The sequence below is a fragment of the Hipposideros armiger genome, unplaced genomic scaffold (assembly GCF_001890085.2).
Source record: "Hipposideros armiger isolate ML-2016 unplaced genomic scaffold, ASM189008v1 scaffold_759, whole genome shotgun sequence".
Taxonomy (NCBI): domain Eukaryota; kingdom Metazoa; phylum Chordata; class Mammalia; order Chiroptera; family Hipposideridae; genus Hipposideros; species Hipposideros armiger.
Window position 1 is genome coordinate 1 of NW_017732109.1, and position 17,504 is coordinate 17,504.

Sequence of the window (17,504 nt, forward strand, 5' to 3'; positions counted from 1 at the left end):
CCCCCCTTACCCTCTGGTAACCACTAAACTATTGTCTGTATCTATGAGTTTTTGTTTCTTTATTTGTTTGGCTTATTCCTTTGTTGCTTTCAGTTTTATATCCCACACGTCAGTGAAGTCATATGGTTCTCGCCCTTTTCTGTCTGACTTACTTCCTCCAATAGATGATTGGATAAAGAAGATGTGGTATATATACACAATGGAGTATTACTCTGCCATAAGAAAAAAATGAAACAGTGCCATTTGCAACAATATGGATGGATCTTGAGATTGTTATGGTAAGGCAGTTTTGACTATACTACAAATAGCATATGTGTCTTTAATGGTGATTTTTAAATATAGTAAGATATTATCTATCAATGGCAAAATAAAATTTAGCAGTTATATTATGGTACCAGTAATAACCTGTAAAAATACACTTAGATGACAAAATTACTTCCATTCTGATCTAAATCAAAGGTAGGCCAACGCTTCACAAGAAATGAAATTGGAGAAGTAATGAAATGCCTGAGATCAATAAAAGAAAGACATTTTATTTCAATGAAACTATGTAGATAATCAAACTAGAAGCATTTTATTCTGTTTCCTTGTGGCTTTAGTTTGAAAGATTTTGAATGTTACTTGAAGTGTCCTTTTCTACACTCCTTTTCTGTCTTCAGTTTTCTGAGAAAATTCTGGTTCAGGATTCAGCAATTTATTAACACGGTAGTGAAACTTCTCAAAGACACATAAATTTAAATGGTAGGTTTATAATTAATATTAATCTCCAGAATAGTGAAAACTGAGTTGTAAAGATAATTTTCAATAAAGTTACTGAAATAAGATTATAAAGATTAAATTTATTCATGAAGATAATTTAAACTATGTACATGAATAGTTTATAAATGAATAAATATATATATAATACTTTGTATATAAAAATATGTATATAAAGAAAAGTGTGCTAGGTGCCTAATTAATGAAAATAATGTTAAAATGGGAAATAATTTCAAATTTAATCTAATGATGCATATATCATAAAAAGCATATTTGATAAAGTAATAATAGTATTATCTATCATCCATAATCATCATCCCCAAATATGTAATTTAGTTTCACATTTTATAAATGATCCTATATATTTATTAAATATTCTACATATTTAGCAAAGTACACTGGGCTATTTCTTTTAACCATGCTTTTATCAACGGTTGTTCTTTTCCATTTGAAGGTAAATTAAAAAAAGTCATTTGATATGGATAGAATTAAAAAAAGAAAATGTCCTTATTATTATTTGTTACCAAATAATGGTTTTCCTGCATAGCTCATTTTTTATTTTTTATTGGATTATACCCCTTATAGAAATGGGAAATATTTCCAGAATATATCTGTAAGCAAGTGCCAAGTAGACACTTGATTGTAATAGGTTGATTGTAATAGTCTGGTAAAAATTTAATATTTTGCTTTCTAAATCTCAATCCCTCTCACCTTAAAGACACATCCTCATTGAACCCTAAAAAACTGAATAGAGAAGTTCTTTGTATGTTAGAAGTTCATTTATGAACTCCTAATCATTTAAAAATCTTCTTGTATAGAAGTTACACATTATACAGAAGTCACACACACATTCTGAGCCTTTAATAATGTCAAACTTAGCTATGTATTATGTAACCCCAAACTGAAGTAAGGGAATTGTGGCTGTCACCAAATGCTTCATCATTCAGTCCCACATCAGAATTGTGCCTAAACGACTATTCAATTTTGTATGAAGAAGGAACAACTCAGTGATCCACTTTGTAGATATATAGAACCTGCCTGAGTTAATTACTGGTATAAAAACATATACTTCACAACTAGTACACTCTACTTCTTAAAGTATTTTTCAAGTATTGTTAAGAAAGCTTAGAAGCAATATGCACAGATCAGATAGGTTGTGCATTCTTAAAACATATTAACTCGGGACCCCAAATAAGTAGGTTGATAGTTTATCTAGCATATCACTTCTAATCACTGGAGCATCGATAACAAGGGGAAGAAGTAACCATCCCCAATTTTTAATAATAATTTAAATGTTAACTTTTATTTTCTGAATTATATTATAAAGATTGCCTTTGCTACATTTTGTTGCATGTTTTAGAGCTAAACACGGCATTAGAATTAATACAGTTAAATCCAATTATTTTAAATATAAGGAAATTAAGCACTAAAGAGGTAGAGGGACACATCAATATTTAATCAGAAAATTTAAGTGATATATTCAGACTTTTACAAACAGTTGTGTTAATTTCATTATATTTTTTTGTAATTCTAAATTTCAATAGTATTTTCTGTTCATATTTCATTGTCATGTATAATATGAATATATCTAATAAAAAAATTAAGATATTATGGTAAAGACTTTATACAGAAGTAAAAAAATACAACCGTGAAACTCCATTTTGCAGGCGTTCTTATGTTATCTTTAAATCTGTCTTTTGTGAGGGACATAAACAGTGAAAACAGCAAATGATATTTTCATGTAAATAGTAAGTAATGCTCTCTAAATTTTTAAAAAATATGTATCCATTTCAAGTATGATATTTGATCTGTTTTTCTATAAGAAAGAAAAAAGGATGATTGAATGAACCCCCAATTAAATCTAAACAAAACTAAGAGCAATGTTTTTTTGTTTTTTGTTTTTCATTATATAAGACAGAAAATACAAAATATGAATGACACAATTTTACATTTGCTGTTATTTCAATGCAGGTTTGTTTATACTTTGGGCATCTTCGGTCATCGGTCAGATATTATGCAAAAAGGGCTCTTGATCATAGGGGAGAACTGACCTTTGCCTCCCCTGGGAACAGAATGAGCTTCCAGGTATCATCTGAATAAGGAGAATGTGTAATCAGATGCCTGTCTGTCTTTCCTGCTTCTCTAAACAGAATATGATTAAGATATTCAGCTCCCCCTCCACAAACATTCTTCTTAGCCTACAGTACAACAAAAGCTTGTGTGTGCCCATGGTGTCAGCTTAACAAAGTGCATTGAGAGCGCGGGCTTCCTGGGCAGAGACGCACATCAATAACCCAGTGGGAAGTGGCACCGACAGAAGGTAAACACGGGTCAGTCAGGGAAAGCCTGGTGGGTGGTGGGGCACAGATCTTCAGACACAATAAAGAGAATGACATCAGAGGGATTCATCCTTCTTTTTAATCTGAATTCTCAGTTATTAACTAAGGCATAACATCATATAGGCACAACAAAGGAAGGCTCAGCCACTTTCAGCTGCCTCGCAGATGGCATCTAAACGGCAGACTCGGGTTCCTGTGAGAATTTGATGGTGGCCATTGTGTTAGAAGAGTTATTCAACTTGGGGGAAAAGGGACACATAAATGTTCCTGTTTAAGTCAATATTATTCAGTCATGTATACTACTAAGGCTTGCCCAGTTCTCTGTCATTCTTTATTAGGTGCATGTGAACTTCATGAGAGAATTTCAAAATTCTGGGCATAATTTTTCTGTAAAGAGTTGGCAGGAGAAAATAACACTATATAGTCATCACACGTATGTCAGGGCTTTTTTTTTTTTTTTTTTTTTTAAACAGCTGAGCAGGAAATCACTAGATTTACTTCAACTGGGTTTAATAGACTTTATTGCAAGATAGTTCTTTGATATTCATATTTCCAAAGAAATGTACCCTTATCATTTTTTTCTATGCTAACTATAAAGTCAAGGGAGAAAAAAACATAATTGGGAAATGATAATTCAGTACGCTGACTGAAATTCCATAACATCAGCAAAGCATGTCGGCTTCATAAATGGAATCATTTCTGTGAGCCAGGGAAGCAGCATAGTTTTTTGAACATTTATGTTATAATAAACAGAAAGTATGGGGGGCTGCCATTATCCACAAAACACTACTGTGTCAGATAAATTAAAAATTTCACTCTGAGCAGTAATTCAAATGTTTAAAGCACATAAAGGTTTACTTTAAAGTGTCTATTTTGATTTATCTTGAAAAAATATTTACAGAACCATTTTATAAAGGGAAACACAGTCAACTAGAATTTTCCCACAACAGTTATAAAATTGCATATTCCAGTTTTCTGCTCAAATACATTTACATCTGCAACATCTACAAATTTAACCTATTTCATTTTTTTTTCCAAATCCATTTACTTAATAGATAAGTAATAATCAAACTGTTTTCCCTATGCACCTAATAAAATGATTTTTTTAATACAACCATGTTTGGCCACATGTTTACTTTCTTTATAGTGAAGTAAATATCACTTGTGTTTTTATTGCATTTTTAAATTTAGCGAAATATTATAAACACACTATGTTTGGGGCAATATTGTCATTATTTTGTAGAACAATCTTCCTCCCATCCGGTTTCTTCCTGTGGTAAGTGGATAACCATACCCCATGTTATATTCAAATGCATGCATTAATCAAAAGCTTAAAAACCGAATTCTACCTTATTAATCTATACAGGGTATTTGAAAAATAGAATTTTAGAAAAGAGAACTACATTCACAGCAGATTAAAAACTAGTGAGCAGTCATCACTATTAAATTTAACTAATAAAATGAAACTTTGTGATGTAAATTTATGAGTATGTTCAGAGGTATAGCAACATGAATATGTATTAAAAATTTCCACCAATTCATTATATTTTCTACCTCTTCAGTTAGGTAGAAGCTTAACTAAACAAATTAATATTGAGTAGTTCCCCAAAGGCCAAGGACCTTAGCTTTGTTGTAATGAAGAGTAAATGAGTTCCAGATATGTGTATACTTTGGGAAAATGGCAGAAGTTCAACTCTGAGGATCATGGACAGGAGAACCCTATTGATCACATTTCCCCAAGGGTGGATATCATGAAGGTAACTAAGTAATCTTTGAAGTAACTAGGGATTTTACTATGATATAGAACAAAGTCAATATTCTTGGATTCTACAGTTAAGCAAATGAGGTTCAACTGTAGTACTCAGATGTAGCCAGCTCATTAAGTAGAGCGGGAGTGATCGAGAGGGTGCGGGTGAGAGAGAGAGAGAGAGAGAGAGAGAGAGAGAGAGAGAGAGAGAGAGAGAGAGAGACTGTTTTTGTTTTCCGCAGTTATAATTTATGGGATATTTAAAAGGCATAAATACCATCACATAGAAATTGTTCAAAGCAGAATGGAAATTCAAGGTGATAAAAAGAATGATAAAGTATCATTCTATATTTTTACTACTGCCTTCTTTAAAAACTAAAACTTAGTGCAGTTAATTCACCTCTGTGCTCCACTTGTATAGACATTTCATAATGCAACTGAAGAAAATGGTTGTCTACAATTCTGAGAAACCCAAGTAGTGTATGGCTTTCAGTTTGAAAAACTTTGAAGCCTATTACGTTCATTCATTCATTCATTTATTCATTGATTATTTATATGAGTGAATAATATTTGCTAAGAATTGCCCTTGCATTAGGAATACAACATTGAGCAAAACAAGGAATGTCCTATTCACATTGGAGTGACATTTGGTATCTGAGTATCACTCAGGTTTTGGTATTTAAGTATTCCTCATTTTCTTACCAGGTTATTTTTGCACTAATGACCTGGTAAGTTCTGAGTTACACCACCAGCTTTCCTGAGTTTTGTGGGGTATTTATCTGCCATATTGGATTAAATGAAAGGCTCAATGTAATTTTTACATTTCATTTCAGAAATGGAGTGGTTGGTGTCCAGTTCTGTATAAATGATAGATGGTCTCATAATTGTTACTAACAAAATTTGAGAAATGTTTTCTTCTTAATGGAACTAGCCTGATAAATATTATGGAACCAACAACAAAAAAAACCTTCCCTTTAAATTTTCTTTCTAAATTTGGAGTGAATTATCTTGATTCCAGCACACAATTTTCTTATCTAGTTCATTTTCTTGCATGGACAAAATAACCTCTCTTGATCAAAACCTGTGTAAAATTAACTGTTGTCATAAAAGGATTTGGTGCTTTCACTCACAGTTACACTAATTACTGATATTGTTACCAGGTTGTTTTGATTTCCCTCAGCTCTTATCTTCTCAAGGGAAAGAATTCTGCTGAGGGACAGCATTTTGTGCAAGTTTAATAGTAAAGGAAGATACACTCTATGATGTGGAGCAGACCAATCCCAAAAGGAGGAAAGATGTATCCTTACATTATCTGAAGGCTTCTATTTCTCTGGGTAGAATTACCTCTTCCCCCTCTTTCTTCTCCTTGTCTTTCTCATTCCTGCTGAGGTACCCCATTCTCCCTTTTGGTTCTCAAGGTAGTTTCTGTCAATTATCTTTTTATGATTTGTTTGAGCTCACTAAAATGGTCCTGATAAGCAGGATGTATATTCTGATAAGTGGAATGTCTTCCTTCCTTCTCGGGTTTCTAACATATGCCTTTGATTTAGGGTTGTGTGTAAGCCTGGAATCCTATTGGGCTAGTAAGATTTTGATGGCCTAAATTAGGGCAGCTGCAAGGGGTCTTGACCCAAGTAGGAGCTGCAGCAAGGGGCTTTCTAACCGGGGTTAGGTCTCTCTTTCTCCTGCTCATTTCTACCTATCTGCCTACCCTGTCAATATTTTAATATCTCCCTTAGGTACAGGAAATGTAGCATAGTGGACGTGGGCATGTCGTACTTTTTATCAAATTACATTTCAAATGACAGATCAAATAACATTGGAACTACATTTCCCAAAATGCTCTTCCCTGTGGTCGAGCCAAGGCTTTATTATTGCTACACTTGGATGTTGCATCAGCCTCTGCCACTCTTGCAGCTCATTACTTAGTTGTCCTCATCTGTGGAGCTTGGTTGTGCGTGGCAGAAGCCAGGCTTGCAGCAACTCTGGCTCCCACCTCCGCTCCTCTGCGGTTAATTTTATGTGTCAATTTGACTGGGTTCAAGGATTCCCAGAGAACTGGTAAAACATTACTTCCAGGCATGTCTGTGAGGGTGTTTCTGGAAGAGATTAACATTTGAATTGATACACTGAGTAAAGAAGATAACCCTCACCAATGCCTGTGGGCATCATCTAAGCCATTGATGGTTTGAATCGAACAAAAAGGCAGAGGAAGGAAAATTTTGGCACCCTTGCTTGACCTGAGGAATCCATCTTCTCCAGTCCTGGGACATCGGTGCTCCCGGTTCTCGGGCCTTTAGACTTGAACTGAACCGCTCTTTGGCTCAGTTCAGTCAGGATTGGCTCCCTGACTCTTGAACCTTTGAACTGGGATTATACCATTTTCTCCCCTGGTCCTCAGGCCTTTGGTCCTTGGACTGAATTACACGGACAGCTTTCCTGGGTCTTCAGCTTGCAGACAGCAGATCTGGTACTTCTCAGCCTCCGTGATCATGTGAGTCAATTCCGATATAAATCTCTTAATATATATATGTATCCTATTGGTTCTGTTTCTCTGGAGAACCATGACTAGCATCCTACTTCAATCCTCCAAATCCTGGAATAAGCATGTGTGTGCAGGAAACCAGTTTATTCCACATGTCACCCACATCTTCAGGGCTGTAGGCAGTGAGAAAAAGAAATGGGCTTTAGTTTTCCCGTGAATTCAAGTTTTCCCTTGCTCGTCACCACTTCCTTTCCATTGTGCCTTCATGCCCTGCTAACTTCAGTTCTAATACTGGTTGCAAAAGCAACAACTTTTATAGCCTGTTTAACCAGCTGCCACAATAGCATACAGGCTAATTGTTATAAAATGTTCTTTACATCACTCTTAGAGGTTCTACTTTGCTGATCTAACTCTAACTAATACAGTGAAAGAGAGCAGCCCCAGACTGCCAGGGTTTAAATTCTAACTCATCTGCTTAACAGCTGTGTGACATTTGGCAAAATTATTTAACTTCTCTGGGCCTCAAGTTTCTTCATCTGGAGGGTGCTGAAAAAAATAATACTTGCTTCATAGAGTATCTGTGATGATTAAATATGTTGTTACATGTAAGCAGTTTGACTAGTGCCTATTTATAGTAAGATATCAATATATGATGATAGTAATATTATATATAAGTAATACTAGTATTAGTCAAAGTAGTACTAATGGTGGACTGATGGCGGTAGTACACTTGTCCATATTTTACCTGAATGTTAGTGGGCAACGACCCTTTAAAATAAGAAAACGATGAGATATAAAGAATCAGTATTTGTTTGAGGAGGAAACTCCTCATACAGCAACAGTTGTATGCTGTATAAATATGGTTATTTTCTCTTCCAAAATATGACATCTTTCCTCTCTTCTTTGTTTAATGGACTGTGTTGTGATATTTGAAGTATATGTATAAGTGATATACAATTTCAAGAATACATATAAATGTATATTTTTCTTCTATATTATCTTGTATTGAAAAGTGTGGTAAAATTAAAGCACTTTAAGAAAGGTCTTCAAAAGTGAATGGTTACATGGATTACCTTTGGGTGACCATGGGAGTCCATCTCAGCAGATAACTTTCTTCTTAGGGTTCACATCAAATGAATCTTTTCAGGGGTCACAGTATTCGCCAAATTTCTTCAAGAAAAAGAAGGTAGGAATATTCTGGGCTGTGTATAGTCACCAAACACTTGACCGATTCTTAGAGCTCATCATGTTACGAAGTAATAGCAAGAAAGAAAAAAAAAACACTGCTCCCCACTGTCCTGTTTTTCAAATATAGTCCTCGCTTAATGTTGTCGACAGGTTCCTACAAACTGTGATTTTAAGCTAAATGATGTATAACAAAACCAATTTTACCCTGGGATAATTGATATAAACAAGAGTTAAATTCTTATGGCATATTGCTGATTAGGAAAAACATCACCAAACTTATAAATAAAGACCTAAAACACATAGAATATTAAACACTTGAACACATGTGAGCTATTTAATATATTTACATATATTTAAGAAAGAGTGATAAAAACCAGTGGGATAATTATTTTCCAACCTGCTGATTCCAGTTCAGGGGTATGGGTGGCCATAGCCTCTCCCAGAAGCTCAGGGCACAAGGCAGTAACCCACCCTGGACAGGACGCCCTTCCATTGTAGGACACACACGCACACGCACACACACACGCACACTCTTACGACAGTGTAGACGCACCAGAGTGCCTAATGTGCACATTTTTGGGATGCAGGAGGGAACTGGAGAACCCAGAGAAAACCCACACAGATAAGGCAAGAACATGAAACCTCACACAGACAGTGGCCCCAGCCAGAATCAATATATATTTTTTTCTCATTAACAAAATGATGTTGAATGAAACAATGTTATTAGAGGATGTGCTGTATAAGGGTCTTTCCCCCTTCTCTTGGTTACAATGTAAAACGATGATGTCTTTGGCAGATTCATAAGAAAAATAATTAAACTATAGGGATTGAGAAGTGCTATTCCACCTCAGAGTTTCACTGATAAGAATTGCCATGTGTTTTGGCACTGAGGTGCTTCAAGAATTTCAGAAAGCAATTGAATCAAGGCAGGTTCTTTTCCTTTCCTTTTTTTTTTTTTTTTAAATCTTTGTGCAAACATATGGAGGTGTCAGTGTGTATTGGGTCGCTCTTGGAACAGAAATTAGAATTCTTTCTTATGCAACATAAGAAAAATTGTTGGAAAACAAGTTATTTTGGGGGTGCTTGAAGATTTTTCAAATAATTAAGGCCGAGGGTTTCTTTTCTGTACATATTAAAGGCACAGCTAGTTTAGGGGTCTTTCTACATTAATTGCTGCACTTCAGTTACTTAAACAACCTAAATGGGGTTTGGCTTTTCTGTGGAGAGAACTTGGTTTAACTAAACAATTGTCAGATTTTATAAAAGATATTTAACCCAAGCTTTCCAGCACTTACCATTTTATTTAAGAAACTAGCATTGAAACATGAGACAAACTGGGATCACTAGCTGGAAATAAATAAGATTTTTAATTACTTTTAAATCATGACTAATCTAATTTGAAATCTTAAACCCCCAAGAATAAATTAGGGAGAAAAAAAAGTTAACTGTTGTAGCTTGTTAATGGTAAATGATACACAAGTTTTAAAAATAACATTTGGAGCATAAGAGTCACTGGTGAGAATTATGTTTCCTGTGACAGGTCAAAAATAAAGTTAAATTATTAAACAAAAACGTTTTTGTTTTAAAGATTACATCTCTGTCCCTAAGATAGTTTAAGTGAAAACAACTATCAAAATGAACATATTCTAAGACAGAAAAAAAAAAAGAGTCAACATTTTGTGGCTTATAATACAGATATTCTCCATGGAAAATAGAGTTATACCTAAAAAAACTAAATTAAAATAACGTTTAGGTATTATCATTATCATAAAATTATTAAAGATACTATAGGGATACCTGAACCTGTATTTGAGTTTATATTCATTAATAATTAACCTCAAAAATATGAATGTGGTTGCCCTTATGTACAAATAAGATCATTTTTAAACAAAGGGAGGAAAAACGGGCTGCGGAACAATGCTATGAAATAGCCCAACAATTTACTAACACATGTTTGAAAACAATATGTTGCTCTTCCTATATAAGGAGTATAGTTGCTATGCTATGCTTTTTTTACTAGTTTATTAGAGATTTATCTAAATTAGATTTGATTATTATTGTAGTTTTATACATGGATAATTCCATCTTGTATTAGGCATATTGAAAATAATTGTGATTAGTATCCCCTACTGCTTAATAATCGATGTCCTTTAAATAATTTAATAAATAATGTCTAGTTGAAAATACTTATGCCAATGACAATGGAATAAGCCAGCAAGAGTGAGAGATGAAGCTGCTTGAAAAATATAGAAACATTGTTTCAAAATTGGGAAGGCAGAATTAACACAACTTGGCTAAACATTTGATTGACCCATCAGCTCTGAAATTTTATGACATAAGGACGTGTGCTGAGTCGTGAAAATATTGTTAAAACAGCAGAATTATAAAGGGCATAAGTAACTTCCACACTCATTTTATGGTTTTATGAATTCAGGAGAGAAAAGCTGAATTCAGGGTAGAGCTGTATTCTCTGTGGAGGCTGGCAAGTCTACGATCTGTGGGGTAGGCCACTGGGCTGATGATGTAGGGAGGAGTGGGTGTTACAGTTTGAGTCCAAAGTAGTCTGTTCTCAGAACTCCCTATCCCTAGCGAGATACCAGTGTTTTTCTTAAGGTCTTCAACTGATTGAATAAAGTTCCCCCACATCATAGAGGATAGTCTGTTTACCCAAAGTTTTTGATTTGAATGTCAATACCACCTAAAAATATCTTCACAATAACATGGTAGACATGTTTGAACAAATATTTGGGTACCTTGGCTTAGCCAAGTTGACACATAAAATTAGCCATCACTGGAGCCATATTGAAAAGTTTTAGAGAAACCAGGTACCATGGCTCTGGCTTTTCAAGACGAGTAAATATAGTAAATGGAATGAGAATCAGCAAAATAAGATTCTTGCAAAAGATAAATTATATATTATATTGAAACACCTAAAAAAAAAGTTCTGGGTATAATAAACACCCCTTTACAGGATTAACAGAACTGACACAAAAAAATAAGAAAAATCCCCAAAGGACAAAAATGAAAAGGAGGCAGTAAAAAGTGTGTTAAGGTGGCTTTCTCTGGCTAGTCTCAAGATGTTTGAAGATTCAAAGGCTCTTAGGATAAGGAATAAAGAAGGTCTTTAGCCCACAAAGGAGGGAAACTGAACTGGTCACTGGATTTAATGAGGTAAAATAATGAGCTAATTTCCTTTTTTAAAAAACAAACAAACAAACAAACAAAAACAAACAAACAAATCTGCCAATTGAACAGGGAGAAAGCAGGAAACTTGTTTGCTTTGCTCTAGGCACAAAAAGATGATATGAAATAAAATACCACTCTCAAAAATATATTAGTCCAGGCTTAACTTCAGAATTGGAATTTATAGTACCTGAGTAGTCCAGGAAATTTCAAACAGAGCATAAAAATTTAATCAGCATAAAAATATGTAACACATGGGACACATGACATAAACTAACACTTATCTCTTCAGTGATAGGCCCTCAGCAAATACACAAGGAGAAAATATTCACCACGAGCAAAAGCCTAGAAAAGAAATCAAAATTACTCCTCTTAGAAATTAATATAATAGATTTTTCCAATAATGTGTACTGTGTCAAAGAAGACCTGGTAAAACATCAGAAAAAAACAATTGAATAAATCAAAATAATTGAAAAGTTCAGTTTAGTTGGTATACATTAAGATATGAATAACAGGAATATTTGTAGCAAAAATTTGCACATACAAGAAAAGATGAAATTAGCTGTTTTTAGGTTAAGAACAGGAGAAGTGATTAACTCAAAGAATATAGAAAATATACAATAAAGAGTTGGGATTACCAAAATTGATACAAATAAAATTGAGAGCTATTAATAGTCCTTTGGCCATTTAAAACATTGAATCTTGAGCAAAAAAGAAAAATAAACAAACAAACAAAAAACTACCCAAGAAATTCATCAGATTCACTTCTCATTTATTGGGCTAGTGTTATCTTGATATCAACACCTGCCAAGGACAGAACAAGAAAGAAAAGTTATACACCAACATCATTAATTAGCAAATTCATTAGCCCTAAGTAAATTACTAGCAAACCAATTATGCATTATATTTGTGAAAAATATATGATTAATTTGGGTTGAATCACTTGAAAGCAAGGATGGCTGACCCTTGGAAAATCTATCAATGTAACTCACTACATTAACTGATTAATGCAAGAAACTAAAAGATGATCTCATAGATGCAGACAAAAACCATTTTTTAAGACGTTCACACCCATTCACATAGAAAGAAATACAGCAAATAAAAATTTCTTCAATATTAAACTTTCTTGTATCCATATTTAAAAAACTAAAAAGAAACATGAAATTAATATATTACTATATTTTATTTAACCCATTGCAAAATATTATTATTTTAACAAATTGTCAAAGACAAACAGTCATTAATGAGAGGTTTTGCATGTTTTTGTACGTTTTCACTGCTGGTGCACTTAACCATAACTGTCTCAATTTCAAATGGTCAATAACGACATGTGGCTATTAGACGACACAGCTTTAAAGCCTTCCAATAAAAACTTACAATTATTACACTGAAGGGTGAAATAAAAGGACTGAAACATAATACCACACATTGGTACTTTTATTCGACACTGTAATAAAGGGCCTAAGTCCAACATGATGAAATTGGGACTGGGAGGAGCTATTATTACGTGAGGCAGGTTTAACAACCACCTTGCCCATCCCCACAAGGAGCTCTGGGAAGGAATGATCCTTTCAAGTTATTCCCCACCAAGTGGAAATGGCCATCTCTTCACACCCTTCATACTCTTATGAGCTAAACAAGGCAGCTATGTGCAGTACACCAATGCTGTGAAAGGGCTCATATCTAAAAGCTTCCCACCCACCATAACCCCAACAGCTGCAACAAGTCACTCATAGCCCAGTTTGGGGCTGAGCATTTGAGTGTCCACTACACCAGAGCAAACACAGGGCTGGATATTTTCTTTATGTTCTGAAATAAATTCAGAATAGTAGCGACCTCTGGGTGGGTAAGAGGAACAGAGGACAGAGGGCTTCCATGATATTTGTGATGCTTCAGTTCTTAAAATTTGAATAGGTAATGTGTAAATGATATTATTTTCTATATTTTTTTAATAAAATATTTCAAAAAATGAATGAGTGATGCTTGAAGGGATGGAGGTGGGAGAGACTGTGAGACAGAAAGAGGCAGGGAAGAAAGGCAGGGATGGTATTAGAGAAAAACATGTATCCTTTAGGAAAAATAAAAGAGATTCTAAGCAAGGAGGCATGGTTAATTTTCAAGAGACATTAAAACAAACAAACAAACAAACCCCCGTGTATTCTAGAGCTTCTCTGTAGAGAAATAGAAGTAAACATAGTTGAAAAAATAGATTAGAACCAAGGTGGGTTAGCTACTCAGTTCCTGGCTAAGGAGTATGGCTTCATCTCATGGTCGGTGTGGAAGGTACTGAAGGAATTTTGTTTATAAAAGTCACATTTGAGATGACCCAACCTTGAAAAACATAGTAAATTGAATACATAAAACCCACCCTGATACAAAGTCTGTGGTTTTAGAACATACGTTGTTTTAGTGTCATTTGAGGTGTGGATTTGATATTGACCCAGCAAAACATATTTCACAGACATACTGAATTTTTCCTAAGAAGGAAAAGCAATTCTTGTGTTCCTTCAAGTGTCCTGAGCATTCATAAAGTTAGTAATTATGATTACCTCCATTTAATATATAGTATCACTATGAAGTGGAGTATTTGCAAGAAATCATTCAATATAATTCACCTTACTTGTACTTAGTTTTAAAAAAAGGCATATAAGTAATTAAAGAAGCCATAATGACACAAAATGCTACGATATTTTAAAATATATATTAGCTCTTAGTAAGCTGTGTTTTAGTACCATGACTGAATTTACATCTAATTTGACCTCAAGTTATCAAGATAGTTTTTAATAGGGCAAGACTCCTGTTTTTATAGGGTATCTGTTCCTTTTCTGTCATAATCATGTTCCTATAGGGTATCTGTTCCTTTCTTTACATTATAATAATCTTGGATTCCCTCTTTCTACAACTGCACACATTTTTACCTTGGTAATAATCCTTTTTAATAAAATATATAAGAGTGATCATGTCAAGGTTGGCCTGCCTTCACTAAACTGCATTGTTATGCAGGAGAAGTTTTTGAAACCTATCACCACATGTCTCCTTTTCAGTCTCCAGAGACTTAATGAGTCTCCTGATGGAACCTAACATCAAGTAGCTCATGGGGTCTATTTGTCTTTCCTTTTTTTGCTGACTCCCCTATGTGCATACTCTCAAAAATCAACAGTCCTGACACTGCCAGGGACTTCGCTATGAGATGGAAAAATGCTAAGTGGATGCAGTTAACTGTGCTCATGATTATTAATATGTGATGCTCTCACATAATATATTTATATTTTAACTGTTTTTTTTTCTTTTTAATATTGTCTTAACCACAAATAATAAAAATAGTTTTCATAGTCATCATTTATTCAGTTTCCTGACAGGGATTGTGCTCCATTATTTCACTTGATTTTCACAACTGTTTAGGGAAGGAATTATTCAAAGTATTTTACAGATTAATGAGCTGAAGTCAAGTAACTTGATTGAGGTCATACAGAGAGTAAAACTGGATTTGAGGATTTGAAGATGGCTTTTTCAAATTCAAAAGTGTTATGTATTTTTGCCAGTGTTAAACATTTTACATTTGAGTGACTTTATTCTGATCACTAGCAAGAAAATGAGAATTTTTAAAGAACGGCATTTTATTTTTTTAAAAAATTATGGTTTAATTTATTCCTTTATGTAAAACCAGCAATATTCAAAGTATGCTATGTATCAGGTTGACACTTAATCAGAAATATGATTGCATATTCAATTTTTTTGTTTTAGCAGTAAAATGCTTTATTTCTTTCAAAATGAAAAGTGGGAATCATGTTTAGGCAAGGTACTTACCGAAATAAATAATACAATTAGCAGTTAACATAATGTGGAGATTAAACTATAGGTTTAGATACTTGGAATTAAGCAAATATACCAAAATCAAGATCACTGATCACTTGGTACGGAAGAAAGAACACTCTGATTCATAGTAAATAAACGTCTTCTGGGAAATTTGATCTGACATTTCAAAGAACAATAAATTCAGGAAAGAAGTTTTTGCTGAAAATCTGATTTCAGTTAAGGAGATTTCACAGTGAGCTAGATCACAGATCAGGCCTTTTAAAAGACCACTTTTACATTATTTTTGCTCTCTGGACAAATACAATCTTCCTTCTCTGGTTAAATCCAAATACATTCATTCATTCATAAATATCTGTATACTTATATATGCATAGATCCACCTGCCAACTCAGAAGGCCTTATTGCCAATACAGCGCTTCTTATGGAAATATTCCTGGGTTCTAATACTGTGAAATTAGAAACGATTAATGAATGGGTTTAGTCTTCCATATGAGTAAGTGATAAGTGCAGTGTTATAATGATCCTCTGTATCCTGAGTTATTCATTTGTAAATAAAGCATTGCATAAGAATAAGATGTATATCTTGTTCAGCTTTAAGGGCATGAGATTTTTCTAAAAGTTGTGTACATGAAGGAAACATCATCTGGGGACCTGTGGCTTATTGAGCAAATGTAAATAAAGCACAGGATTGAAAATTTATCTTGAAAGCAGTGTTACAACAAACAAAGTTAGCCTGTACAGATTAGTAATAAATATTTTAAATTTTATTTCAAATGTTTTTAAGAAATATTAATATTGACAGCTATTAGTTTTAATTGATAAAATAGTAGAATATTGTGTCTCATTCTCATGTTTCTTTTTTGTTTTTTTTTTTTGGTAAAGAAGAAATGTGCTAGGAGACAAATTTACATGTAAATCCGTACTTCCACAAATAAAAACAATTGGACAGACCTAGTCAATGTTTGTTTCAACAAACTTAATTCACATGGGGAGCTACTTTTGAATACTTTGAATTACAAATAATCTTGTTCTTGAACCATAAATTTTATTTTTTCCCTATATGTTACATTGTATTATCTCTTTCAAAGATGTGTATTAAAAACAAAACAAAACAAACACACAACCAAAAAAAAACTGATACATGATGAAAGGCTAATTTTATAGTTACAGAAATTCATTTCAGAACATAATAGTCTTGTCAAAATTAGCTTTTGTTAGGAAGCAGAAAAATTTTCCTCCTACTCGTCTAAGTTCTTCTGCATAGTCCGAAAGTTAAATTGACATGAGGCAAAGTAACAGGAGAAAATAAAATTTAATTACATATGTATGGAGGTCTTATAAATATGGGGCCCTCAAAGTGACTAAAGCAGGCTTTTTATATACCATTTTTAGACAAAGAAATGATTACTTGTGAAGATTGGACAAAACAAAAGGTTTTTTTTGGGTAGCAAACTAATGGAGAAGTAACAAAGTTTATTTATGTAGCTTTTTCAGCCTTGAATTCCCTAGCCCTGGTGATAGGATGCTTTCTATCCTCTTGGTATAGAGAGGATAATTTCACATGGGAGATTTATTTCCTGTTTCAGGAGGAAAAAGGTGGGGATCAGAATATCCTTCTGTTTTCGTACAGGGTGTTTATCAAAAATTTTAATTCAAAACGATCAATATGCAAAGTGTTGCTCTTTATACCAATTTTGTGAGGGAACTTAAACCTCATCTCTGAGTTGTAGATCTCTCAAAGCCAGGATCCCTTATGATTTAAGGACTAAACCCTGACTAAAATCTAGAGTTAAGGGTTTCTTTTTTTTTTAATGTTATTTAAGTATTGTTATATAATACTATATTGGTTTCAGGTGTACAATATAGTGAATCGACATTTTTGTACCTTTCAATGTGTTCTTCCCACTAAGGCTAGTAATCATCTGTCACTGTGCAAACGTATCACAATGTTATTGACTATATCCCCCTTCACCATTTTCTTCAAACCCCT